The sequence below is a fragment of the Drosophila tropicalis genome, unplaced genomic scaffold (genome assembly GCF_018151085.1).
Source record: "Drosophila tropicalis isolate 14030-0801.00 unplaced genomic scaffold, ASM1815108v1 contig_115, whole genome shotgun sequence".
Classification (NCBI taxonomy): Eukaryota; Metazoa; Arthropoda; class Insecta; order Diptera; family Drosophilidae; genus Drosophila; species Drosophila tropicalis.
In genome coordinates, this window is record NW_027172519.1 from 366365 (window position 1) to 380662 (window position 14298).

Consider the following 14298-nt stretch of genomic DNA (forward strand, 5'->3'; position numbering starts at 1 on the left):
CAAGTGGCTTACCGAAAGAACCCCTCAAGGACCTGTTTCACATCAGAGATGCGTGTTTGCACACACACACACACACCGTTTTTTTTTATTATTTATTATTTGACATTCAACATTTTTCGTAATGAATTTCTTCAAGTTCTCTAACCAGCCCCCCTCGCCTCACTAGACCCCTTGCCTGCCATTCACTCTTCAGTTGGCATCGTAAACACGCAAGTAGTTGGTGCTTAGACTTTGAATTTGATTTAACAAAGCAAACACAAGCTGACGAGAAGGCTAATGAAGGTACACCGCCCCCCCACCCCTCACCCACCTCGCAAACTCTACTACCATTCCCTTCTTCAAGTCACACTCCCTCTCTGTCCCACTCGTTCTTTCTTCTCCTATTTCATTCGCTAGTTAAACCTTCTTCTTGAGCAACTTGCAGTTAAAATTTATAACCCTTTAAGTTCATTCTAACTTTAATTTAAAAACTAAACTAATATTTCAATTATTTTTCTATATATTTATTTCTTTTGAACTTAAATGGAAATGGGAATTGGATTCAAAAATCGTTTGAATAACATTTGAGTTAGCTAATGAATGAACTATCCATAATATTCATCGAATATTATGAGATTTATGAAATTTCAAAAACTTGAATCTTGATTTAATGTGTTAATATTGTTAATAACTTAGTTTCCACTAATCATTAGGCCACAAATGGGTTAAGCATCAACACGTTAAAGCTCGAAATTCCTTTGCTTGGATCTCGAATTGCAGTTTGGTAAAAATGAAAATAAAAAGCAGCAGCAGACAATGCGTAAGGATGCCCAAAAAGGATATGCGAGACAGCCAAGAGACAGACAGACACCCAGCCACCCACCTCTCTCTCTCTATCTCTCTCTCTCGCTGTGTGTGCATACAAACACACACATTTAAAATTATGCAAATTTTATTACGCAAATGTCGTCGAAAGGAAAGGGAAAATAAGACAAGACAACAGAAGAGAATCATAGAGGAGGAGAGGGGAGTCGAATGCAAGCGGAAGGCGAAAGGCAGAAAGCAAGTCCGAGTCCTGGGATAAAAAAAAAAAAAAAAAATTTAAATGGACCTTGCACCCTGCTCAGAACGGAAAGAAGGGTGAGGGCATGATGAGGAGCCGTTTTTAAATGAAGAGCAAAGCTTTCATTACGGGCAACAATGTTAAAATTATTGAGCACAAAACCAAAGGGAAGACGGAACGAACGGAACTTAGCACGAGCAAAAGGACATGTAAACTAAACCCTCGCCTTCTCCACTCCCTCACGTCCCGTTTGCTTGGTGCTTTCAAATTCAAAAGCCAAACAAATGCACTTTGTCCCCGCTTGGAGAGTGGCAACCGGAGGGGAATGCCCCAGACGCAGTCAGCGTGAAAATCGTCAGAGACGAAGTGAAAAATTACCAAACGGAAATGCGCCTACAAGGCCGGCAAACGAAGTAGAAGTGGCAGCAGTAAAACTTGCCACAAAACCTCCCGATCCACGCCTCACAGTCCTGATTCCGAGTCCTGCTAACCCAAATCGCTTAGAGTCTGAGTCTGAGTCTCAGTCTCAGACTGAGACGAGGAGCGCGCGTTAAACAGTCAGTTTCAGTCAGTTTACAGTCAGATGCGAAATGCCGCCCATATGAAAATGCCGGCAAAATTGCTGATCGACCCACTGGCGCCATCTATGGGCCCATTGGCCAATGATAGCAGCCATTTTGTTTATGGCCATCCCATTCGCACGCACACAACGCGTATACGCCGCTCTCTTTCGTTCCAGTCGGAGTCACCTGCCTAATGCGTCTGCGTTTGCACCTGGCCACGCCCTCGCTCAGAGAGCGGATTCGGCGCATTGCCACAGAAATGCGCTCAATCACGGGCAACGCCCACAGGACAGACATCACATGTGCGACCGAGATGGCTAGCTCTAGCCACAGTGAGCGAGCTAGCGAGCCCACTTTCCAGTCTCTGGAATCGCATGAGGGCAAGAGCGCCCGAGAGAGCAAAAGAGACAAAGAGCGCGCGTGCGAGGGCGACAATCGGCAGTGGTCTCTCTTGCTTTGAGACTTTTAACAAATTCTTAAAGCTTTGGCCTATTCAAATTTGAACTGAGCGCCAAAGGAAAACGTTTTAGTCCAAATAACTCTGAAGTGGCAAAAGATTTCCAATTAACAAATCTAAATTACATTAAACCTAAAATTGTTATAACAATTATTTAATGTTTAAATGGCTAAACCGAATGAGTCTAATACATTAACGTGGCCAAAACCAAACCAAAAACAGTTTTATTATTGTTAATAGTTTTGAGATATTCACTCTCTTTCCTTAAACAACAAAAGGAAAAGGTTCCCCATACATCTTTATAGATTCATCTTAGGATCCATCTCATAGTCCTTAAGTCCTTGAGGTTTTAGACCCACTTTGAAAATCATCATCAACTTAGCTGTAAATGAAATAGACAATAAATTTAAATAACAATAATTGCAAGTTACACATATTAAAGAACAGACACATCAATTTTCACTCAATTGACATTATCGTAGAGGTTCGCCGAGGGTGAGGGGGAGGGGGAGGGTTAAGACAGGAGATGTTAGTAGCACAGAAAGTGTAACGAGCTTAACTAATTGGAAGTGTCTTGATTAAATGTTAGACCACTTTGCATGCTATTAAAAAAATTATCTAAGCATAACTAATGAAGTAAGTACTAAGTCGCCTCACCGACTTTTAAACACCTGTTTGGAAGCAAGGATATGTACTTCAGTGCCAACACTGGTCGACAGTCTGATGGTCCACTTGGTCAGAAACGTTTCATCCTTGGATACTGATACTGGATAGACGAATCAAGAATATATACCTTCGGGGTCCGAAAAGGTTTACTTCTGTCTCTCATAGATAGATTTGGGGCGACTCTAATATGCCATTTCATCTTATGGGTGCATGGTATAAGACGACAGTGGAGCAAAGTAGTAATGATCAGCTGTTCTTGTCCGATCTCTCTTTCTCTCTCTCTCTGTCTCTCTCTCTCTGCTTCTTTGATTCTTACACTGTCTGTGTTTCGATTTCTCAGTGTCTCGCTCATCTTATGCAAATTGATTAATCTCTCTCTCTCTCTCTCTGTCTCTCTTTTGACGCTGTGCTGCTTATTATTCATTATTTGTTTGTTTTAATTTAATACTTTTTTGCGCGCAAAGTTTAATATTAAACACACACACACACACACACATACGAAATTAACATAAAAATGCAATGGGCAGCTTTTACTTTCAAGGTGATCTGGTCAACAGACATAAAAGAAAAGGAAGAAAGCCAAATGAAAAGGAAATTGAAAGAAGAAATAAACTGCCAAGTCATGGTCAGCCTATAATAATGAACAGAAGCGAAGACGGTAGCCCGAGAAGGACCGGGAGAAGCTAGCTAGTGGAGGCAGGTGCATTTCCCTGTCCTTTTTTACTAGCATATCAATAAACTATTTAGCCCAGGGTAGATGCTTATCTCAATTGAGGTCCTTTTCCCCATCCCGCTCTCTGGCTGGCCTGGCCCGGTGGGATCCGTTACACACATTTTCAATTTGCCGACGTTACACGCTAATGAAACAGATCTTAGCAGTCGACGCCGTCGATGAACTTGACCGTGGCTATCAGCGGCCAGAGATCTCATTCGCTTCAACTCGCCCAACTAACCCATGGAGCGGCAGTGGCACTGACAGAGGCAAGTTGCAACTTTTGCACTGCGACAAGCAATTTTTGGAGTGCTCTAAGCGTGGACCTGTCCATTAATAATACTCTCCTACTCCATCTCGACGCCTTCCCTTCTCCACTTCACCATGCTGTGTGTGTCATGCTCTAGTGCATATTGCATTTTACTTCTTTTTTGTTTTTTTTGGAGGGAGGCGAATTTCAGTAAGTTCACGCTCCGATCCGGTTATGATACGCTCCTATGCATTCATATAGTTGGGTTTTGGGTTTTGGGTTTAAGTGTTCATCGCAGCGTTCCATGGATTCCATTTGTCTGACAATGGGAATGGCTAATGGCAAATGGATAGAGTTGTAGGTGAGCACAAGAATGCCACATCAGAGAAAGAAACAGAGGCAATGAGAGCGTCAGAGTGAGACAGTGAGAGGCAGATAGTTTCTATAGGAAAGTTACCCAATTAAAAAGTGGAATTTGATGCCCATTCTAGACACATGCAAGACACTTAACCCACAAAACTTCAAAATAATATTCCATGGGTATGGGAAAACAAATTGAAATTTTTACATTAACCATAAAAACCAACAATTTATGATGAATGGATCTTGATCCTCGACGGAGACCAAAGTAAATATCAATCTGGATCGTCCGTAGACATGGAACTTAATCGGATACACAGCTTAGATCGATCACAGCAGAAAAAGATGGATATATGTATATATGTATGTATGGTCTAGTTATTTGTTCTAAAAACAGATTCAACCGGGTCGAATTTTGTGTACCCTTGCAGGTTTTTCTTTTCCCCATATACAGGAATCAAATCAGCAAAAGCTGAATTCAATATGTCGAGCTTAAGTTGAAGCAAATAGTTGAGTCAAGTTTTATAAGTTAATTTGTATGAGAGCTATATAACATAATCACTGACTTTATTTCTGATAATGGCTTGTTAAATGAAAAGTTATTGAGAAAAGTCGCTAATATTGGCCAAGTCGTTTCTATGCAAGCTATATGATATAGCGGTGTGTTCCTGCTGATTTCAGGATATATTTTATCCATCAAGAGGGAGAGCAGACATCTTTTAACAGAACTTATCTTAAAATGAATCCTTACACCTTATTCTAATTTGAAGCATAAGTGGTCTAAAGGCAGAAAGAACTCGTCTTGTTCTGCTACCCAGGATAATTCACTTTAAATGGTCAAAGATGCTTTCTTCAAGTATGATACATAAACTTATCCTTGAGCTCCTATTGGTGAAAGACGAATTGAATCTGTGAATGGCATAGAAACTTATCCAAAAGGAAGTTCTTAACGGTTATAAGTTTCATGATGCCTTTCCGTTGAAAACTGTTTCTTTATATAATGTTACTCCAATTGATTTTGGATTTGTTTCTCTTGCCAGTTGACTAGTCAGTGCACTCAATGACGCCACCTGGCGACATGTATCTCGTTCGTTCATATCTAATGTCTCCTCTCGTATCAAGCGTGTTTGCATACACTTAACTCATGGGTCTGTGTGAATCATCGCCACTCGAATCAGCACTTAATCGCCGTCTAGCGGTCACCTTTTAAAATAAACAGCCCCAAAATATGTGCATTATCCAAACAAAATGTTTTGTCTATAGGCTATTCATCATAAAACTAATCATCACATAGTTGTGAGTGAACAAAAGTCAGAAATCTTGTGGTTGCTCCCCAAAGAGAGCCCCAGGAACCATAGGTAAGCGATATAGTCGTCCGAAACTGATGAACTGAAGTGCAATCATTAATTAGTGTATTAAACTAACTGCTAAATTTAATTATAATCTTGGGGATATTAACTCTATAATTAACAAATGGATGCCTCCATTATACGGTTAAAAAGTTAGTGGAAAGGTATAAATATTATGGCCATGTATTTGACCAAACATATTCTACATGTTGTTTATAATTTATTCAGTGCCAGATTAGGCCAAAGGTCCTGCACCTTAAGTAATAAAAAATACACAGAGAGAGAGAGAGAGAGTCTTTATTTATTTCTATGCCAATAACTCTTTTTTCCCTTCTTTTTCTTAATACCCTAAATGACCTTCCATTCTTTTGGCAGTGATTTGGGCCCAGAATGGTTGGAAATCATTTTGTCTTCAGGCCATGATACCTTCACTTTTGAAATGTTAAGTCTAGATCTATTGCTAATGGCTATTTTTTAAAGGTATAATATGTTAATTTGCCTAAATTATGAATGTTTCCTACTTAGGTGCCTAGTTTGGTTGTTCTCATTTCACACTTTGTTTGCTGATGTATTATCATAAGCTAGTGAAATTTCACTACGATTTCAATTCTCATGGAATTGAAATTTCATTTTAAAGAATTGTTCAAATATTTGCCCACAGTGCCACACACTCATAATATCTCTGAGCTAAAATGCACCCCAACTGCAGAACGTGACTGCCAAAAACCTCGAAAACCAAGCCACACAATCTACAAAAGCTCCTTGAAAAATTATACCAGTTCACATTATAATAATCTACAAGACATGTGTGAATCTGCCGCCATATCAGACAGCCGAGATCTTTTTCAAAACTAAAACAAAAGAAGCTAAGAAAACAACACCCAAAGCGGAGCAAATCAAGCCGAATCCCAACCCAGGAAAGCTTTTTCCCACAGTCGATCAACATGAAATGAGATATGATGAGATATTTGACAGTTACGTGATTTCTTTCTTGGCAGATTTTCTTATTTCTTGCATTTCGTGTGTTTGTTTCTTCAGCTTCTTCCTCTTTTAGCCAACTTTAGCTGGTCTTATTTCCAAATATATATATATAGATAAATGTAGATATGTAGCTCCATTATTGTTGTTGCTTTCTTTGAAGTTTGACACCACCGATAGAGGTCGCCACTGTTTCTTTTTTTTTTTTTTTGGGGGGAGCTTAGTGAATTCACAAACCAAAAACCAAGTGGAGCTGCTCCCCCATCAAACAGGACATGCGTGCTGGATACATTGGCGCATAAAACAAGGAAGCCCCAAATTAAGCACTTGTTTCTTGCTGGAGTTTTAGTAGCCATCGAAAAGTTTCGTTATGAATAGCAGAGAAGAGGGGAGTGGTAGCGGGGAATAGATGATTTTTTAAACAAAGAACTTCAAACATTTCTTTTGCCTTTATGTAGAATATGTTTGTTGATTTCATCAGTTTATTCTCCATTTCGTGATGTAATTCCTTTAAAATATGATTAAATGGATGATTCGTTATTTTATTTGGCCATAAAAAGTATATAAAGCAACCAAAAGGACACTTTACCACCCCACAATGTATATATACATATATTATTGATGAGGGTGCGCGTCCTTCCATCCTTCTGTTCGTCGACATCATCGCTGACCCCTCGTAGGCCATTATCTCCGATTTATACTAATAAATTTGATATATTCTAAGTCGGAAATTCTAATAAGAAGTGAATTTCATGAAATGTAAAGTTTGTTGTTTCAATATAATTAATAACTTTGCCATGTGTAAGATAATTTAAGTCAAAAAACATATATCCGTTATAATGTCTTAAAAATTAATTCAAAAAGTGTTCCGTTCCCTTTGATAATTAGGGTGCAAGCGAGAGGGTTCGACAGTGTGTCGCCTCTTTTCATGTTCCTCACTTAATTGACGCCGAATTTATTAACATTTGGTGCAAATGTGAAAATATTTACAAAAACATAAGACTTAAATGTAATTAAGAAACTTTGCATAGAACTAACTATAAAAGTTTCGAAGATTAGCCCGGTCACCAAAAATATCTTAAAAATCAAGCGTAGATATGCTTAAAACTGGTTACAAATATATTTTTAAAAGATTTTTCCATTGTTCGTTGATATATTTCTTCTCATTTAAATTGTCTTTAGTTTGTTGATCGATGTACTAGGAATATTCAACTTTTGTAGAGCTTCAGATAGTGAAAGGGTAAACTTAAAACGTTCAAGGGTATGCAACCTTCGACGCAGCAGAAATAAGTAAGTATATACTGTATATTCTTGATCAGCATGACGAGTTCATAAAGCCATGTCCGTTCATCCATCCGTCCGTCCGGATCAACTCCTCCTACAGGGAAATTTTGAATATAGGCTTCTATATATTGCACAGTTTGTATGTCTCGCTCGATTCAGCCGGATCGGACCATTATATCATTTAGCTCCCATACGAACGAAAAGTGACTTCTCTCAAAAACTTTGTTGTTTTCTATGCCATTTGTACTACTGTACCAAGTTAATTTCAGTTTAATGAAGCTATACACGAAAGAGGGAGGAAATCATGCAGTCAGCACATAACTCTGATTTTCTTCTCTTGCCTTGTAAATAGATATGAAAATAGATCATATAGATTATTTTTCCTTTCCTCAAATTATAAAGAACTTAAAACAATTTAAAGAGTCCTTTAGATCCTTCAGCAAAACCTATGAAATTAAAATTTTCGTGCTATCCATATAAAGTATTTATATTCTTGATCAGCACGACGAGACGAGCTCAAATAGTCATGTCTGTCTGTCCGTCCGTCTATAGGAGGAATAGGGAAGGGAAACCTCTATATTATACCTGCTAACTAATGCAAATCGTCTCTTATTCCCCTACGCCGATAATTCTCATGCCAGGACTTTTGTAGTTTTTTGACTGTATTTAATTTTTGAAATAGAGGTGCTCGTGCTCGTCTTCAATTTAAAAAAATCCCAAAAATAATTTTGATTTTTTGAATAACGCGGGCACTTTTATCGTTTTGGCAACTCTGATCATGTTGGTAGTCGATATAACCTAAAAAACAGAGTTTCAGTTTCACAGTGCAATTCAACAATTTAATGTGTTTCAATGGCGATTTCATAGATTTAATTTTCATGTAAATTTCTATGTGACATTTGTTTTTTATAATAAATTGTTGTCTACTGACAGAAAAACTTAATCTTTTAGCAAGAGTCTAATAATATGGCAAGGGACAACAATTTGTTTGGGGAGTCAACTATGTATACACTCTAACAACAAATTGTAAGAACTCGTTGTCAGTTAAACTTGGAAATCTCGGCTGGAGATCTGAGCTCAGCACATGCAACAAATTACTGCTCTAAAAGGCCGAGGCAACTGTCCTGCTCAGACTTTTGTTTGTCAAAGCCACAGTAAAGACTACTTCACGGAAGGCATGTTGAAAGGGTCAGCAATAAGCATTATGAGTATCCGCACTTGTCCCATGTTTCTACTCATCATAGGAAATTGAGCGACTACCTTCAAGCAGTTTAGGGAAAAGGAGAATCGGAAAAACAAATTTGTGAGTCTGTCCCTTTTCACTCTACTTAATTTAAAGATGTTCATCCTTTTAAAAGATTTTGTTAACATTATTATCATTAGTATGTCTTGTCCATAAATGAGTTTAAACAGTTTTCCGAGAAGGCTAAAGTGCCCAATCGTAAATGCGTGAGACTTTTCAAAGCTTTCGCTTAAAACACCAGGAAAATTACATTTAACTTTCTGGACCGCCCCAATAAAACGCGGAGCTAAAAGAGTGAGAATACGGCGAAGTGGCAGGGCGTGGCACAATGATCTCTGCAGTCAGATTTTTCAAAATGTCCACCATATATGGACAGTGACTCAATTAGCCAGTTAGCCAGTGGCTATTTTATATTAGAAGAGGCAAGGCAGCCACGATGTAACGAAGAGCCACCCTGTAAGGCGATGAGACAACGCTGATGACGATCTTACTAGAAATTCAAAGTCATATTCACATTACAAGTGAATATGTTTTAAGGCTGCGAAATGGCCAAATCAACCACTCTTCACAATTCGTTCATTGAAGACACTTCCATTATAACTAGTTAGTTCCTATTGCAGTTGCACGTGGGTTGGAAATATTAGATTAAGGAAAATAAAACACAATCGCTTTAAGAAAGGCGACATTGTAATTATAATTTATGAATAAGGAAAATTATGCTATTCAAATTGAGTTTTTTAAAAATAAGTAAAATGTTATGCGAGAAGTTTTTAAATAAGGAAAAGTTCATTTTAAAAAAGCTTATTTTAAACCTTTTAAAGAATAAGGAAAAACTGATTCAGTTGTTGTCCAAGCAGAAGGAAGTAACTGAATGAGAAAACCTGTGAGTCGTCCCCGTATTTATACAGTTTTCGATAGAAATTTCTCGATGCCTACTTGATGAAAATGAAAACAGTGCTGTGTAATAGGAGTATTCAGTACTGTGCAACACTGACACTTCTATCGATAACTAGTAGATAGAAATCAACGGGAAAGGAATGGAATGTTGGATGAGAAACACTGAACATCCAGACACCAAATCAATTACTTCTATAGCCAAAATAATACGAGTAACTTTTCAGGAAACATTAAAAGCCGACCTCTTAATGAATTGATTTTGAAGTAATCTGGGCTGGAGCTAGATTTAAGTGTTGACAAACGGTATTTTTTATAAATTATGGTGCTGCCAGTTTGCTGCTTTGTTTAGCGCGTTGTTTGGCCGCTCTGGCAGCCAAATATTTTACTCTGAATTATAAAATTGAGGAACTATTCTGAACTGGCAACTCTGATCATGTTGGTAGTCGATATATGTAACCTAAAAAACAGAGTTTCAGTTTCACAGTGCAATTTAACAATTTAATGTGTTTTAATAGCGATTTATAGATTTCATTTTCATGTAAATTTCTATGTCAAATTTGTTGTATTTATAATAAATTATTGTCTACTGACAGAAAAACTTAATCTTTTAGCAAGAGTCTAATAATATGGCAAGGGACAACAATTTGTTTGGGGAGTCAACTATGTATACACTCTAACAACAAATTGTAAGAACTCGTTGTCAGTTAAACTTGGAAATCTCGGCTGGAGATCTGAGCTCAGCACATGCAACAAATTACTGCTCTAAAAGGCCGAGGCAACTGTCCTGCTCAGACTTTTGTTTGTCAAAGCCACAGTAAAGACTACTTCACGGAAGGCATGTTGAAAGGGTCAGCAATAAGCATTATGAGTATCCGCACTTGTCCCATGTTTCTACTCATCATAGGAAATTGAGCGACTACCTTCAAGCAGTTTAGGGAAAAGGAGAATCGGAAAAACAAATTTGTGAGTCTGTCCCTTTTCACTCTACTTAATTTAAAGATGTTCATCCTTTTAAAAGATTTTGTTAACATTATTATCATTAGTATGTCTTGTCCATAAATGAGTTTAAACAGTTTTCCGAGAAGGCTAAAGTGCCCAATCGTAAATGCGTGAGACTTTTCAAAGCTTTCGCTTAAAACACCAGGAAAATTACATTTAACTTTCTGGACCGCCCCAATAAAACGCGGAGCTAAAAGAGTGAGAATACGGCGAAGTGGCAGGGCGTGGCACAATGATCTCTGCAGTCAGATTTTTCAAAATGTCCACCATATATGGACAGTGACTCAATTAGCCAGTTAGCCAGTGGCTATTTTATATTAGAAGAGGCAAGGCAGCCACGATGTAACGAAGAGCCACCCTGTAAGGCGATGAGACAACGCTGATGACGATCTTACTAGAAATTCAAAGTCATATTCACATTACAAGTGAATATGTTTTAAGGCTGCGAAATGGCCAAATCAACCACTCTTCACAATTCGTTCATTGAAGACACTTCCATTATAACTAGTTAGTTCCTATTGCAGTTGCACGTGGGTTGGAAATATTAGATTAAGGAAAATAAAACACAATCGCTTTAAGAAAGGCGACATTGTAATTATAATTTATGAATAAGGAAAATTATGCTATTCAAATTGAGTTTTTTTAAAAATAAGTAAAATGTTATGCGAGAAGTTTTTAAATAAGGAAAAGTTCATTTTAAAAAGCTTATTTTAAACCTTTTAAAGAATAAGGAAAAACTGATTCAGTTGTTGTCCAAGCAGAAGGAAGTAACTGAATGAGAAAACCTGTGAGTCGTCCCCGTATTTATACAGTTTTCGATAGAAATTTCTCGATGCCTACTTGATGAAAATGAAAACAGTGCTGTGTAATAGGAGTATTCAGTACTGTGCAACACTGACACTTCTATCGATAACTAGTACGTAGAAATCAACGGGAAAGGAACGGAATGTTGGAAGAGAAACACTGAACATCCAGACACCAAATTAATTACTTCTATAGCCAAAATAATACGAGTAACTTTTCAGGAAACATTCAAAGCCGACCTCTTAATTGATTTTGAAGTAAATATTTACTTAACAGTGTCCAAAGGAGGAAAAATGGGCTAAAGCTAGATATCAGGGTTGGCAAACGTTATTTTTGATGAATTATGGTGTTGCCAGTCTATTGTGTTGTTAGCGCGTTGTTTGACCGAGGAACCTATAAAATTCTAGTAACAGTTTTCGTTGCCATACTCCTCCGAAACGGCTTGACCGATATTGATGAAATTTTTTGTGCTTATGCGGTATATATGAGAATCGGCCAACATCTATATTCCACCATTCAACGATCAACCCTTTTGACGCGATGGCTTTAAAAGTAAACATTTGTCATTCTTTTGTATATCGGATGGTCTTATTTACATATGTTTTGTGGTCTTGAAACTGAAACTTAAAGACTTAAACTTGAATGGCCTTTTCCTTCACTCTTTCACTTCACTTTATTTCAGGATTATCTTAATCGAATAATTTGAAGTGATTTGAACGCCTTAGAACATATAAACAATCCATTGCCTTTCATTAAACAGACTTGAGTATTTTTTGAGATTCGACGAGTACTCACATTGACACTTATTCAATTCATGGCATACTAAAGGATTCATTTGAATCCTTTGGTTATTGTCATTCAGGCATCCAATTGTAAGGATGTCTAATGATTCCTGGGAAGATGGAAAAATAATGCAATTTCTGGAATGCATTTGGGCGAAAGGAATGGTTCAATGATTTGGCAAAACGCATATTTAGCTAAATAATTTTATAGTTTGACAATTAATTAACGTTTTTTTTTTTTTTTTTGTTTTTGTTTTTGATGAATTGTAATTTAATTAACCATATAATGTTAATTTCATGATGTGTATTCTCAGGCCGTAGGCGGTCGTCACTTTGCATTGATTACAATCAAATAATTACAATAAAATAAATAATCTGGCATACAAACACACACACACACACACACACACATAGAAAAACAACGGGAAATCGCAATTTTCAAAAGGCAACCTAAAAAGACAACAACAACAACGATGTGGAAAAAAAGAAGCAGCAAAAAAACAAAAACAGAAATGTGTAAAAAATAAAAACTGCACAAACAATTTTCAGTTGAGCGGCCATGTAGAAATTCGCAATGGTGGCCAGACAACTGCGACTGCCACTGCGGATGTTGTTGTTGTTGTTGTTGTTGGGTGTATCAGACACACAACGAACAAGCCAAACAACAACAACCACAACTGACAACATAATGAACTTACACGCAATGGGAAGCACACCAGATGCACTTACAGCGCCATGAAAAAGCCAAACAAAATAATAATAAAACAAAAACAAAAGCAAAGCAGCAACAAAATAAAACTATACGTACATATGTGTAAGACAACAATCATTCAGAAAACCATCCAGCCAATTGCCTGTTCGCAAAACACTGAGAAAAATCTTCACTAATTAATAATTTAGGCCATGTCAAACACCGGATCACCTTAGCCACCACAACATCAAAGGAATTTATGTATCCTTTTATGTTAGGAGGTTCTTTTTTTAACAATTCCTCTCTCTACGAATAGGATTGGGAACCCATAAAGGTCGAGCTAATTCACTCTTGTCTAAGGTTGTGTGACTCTTACAAGCCCAAGAGATGGATATCAATCAGAGATGTTCTCCAACCAACTTAAACCGATTTTTCAATCAGTTAAATTCTTTATTTGGTCCAATCATATCGAACCTGCACTTGGAATGCATTATACATGTTAAAATTAACCAAGAATCTGCTCAAAACACCCTTTATGAAGGTGTCTGCTATCACACCAATAAGAATGTAAATTTAAACATAACAAATACTTAACTCCAATCGCCCAACTTTATATACATATATATATATATACAGCTAAAAATATCATTTTCTACACAATACACTCAGATTGTAAACAGAAATAAACGTTTCGATCCCATTATTTATATATATTTTTGATCAGCATCATTAGTTTGGTTGATCTAGTCCATCTGTATGTCCTTTGGTTCGTCTGTTTAAACACCTAGATCTCCCGGACTATATAAGCTAGAGCCATAAAATTCTCTATATAGACTCGTAAAGAATGTAAGCAGATCAAGTTTGTTCCGTTCCGCCATAAAAATCTTCGACTTTGACAGTTACCGAAGAAGAAAGTACGCATAAAAAATAATGCAAGTACTAACTATAAAAATTGGCAAATGCATTTCATATTGATAAGTTTGGAATCGAGATCAGGTCAAACTCAATTTTGAGTTTTTGAATAAATGTTTTTTATAAATGAATCGAAGAGAGATTAGCTAAGCTTACAGAGGCCAGTGCAAGGTTTGAGTTAAATATTTAGGTTAAAAAAAGAATATTAAAAGGATAAAATATTAAGGTCACTTTACAAAAGTTGAAGAGGTGAAAGAATTTTCTGCCAGTGTCAAGGAAATCTCAGCTTCAGTTAACAAACAGACATGC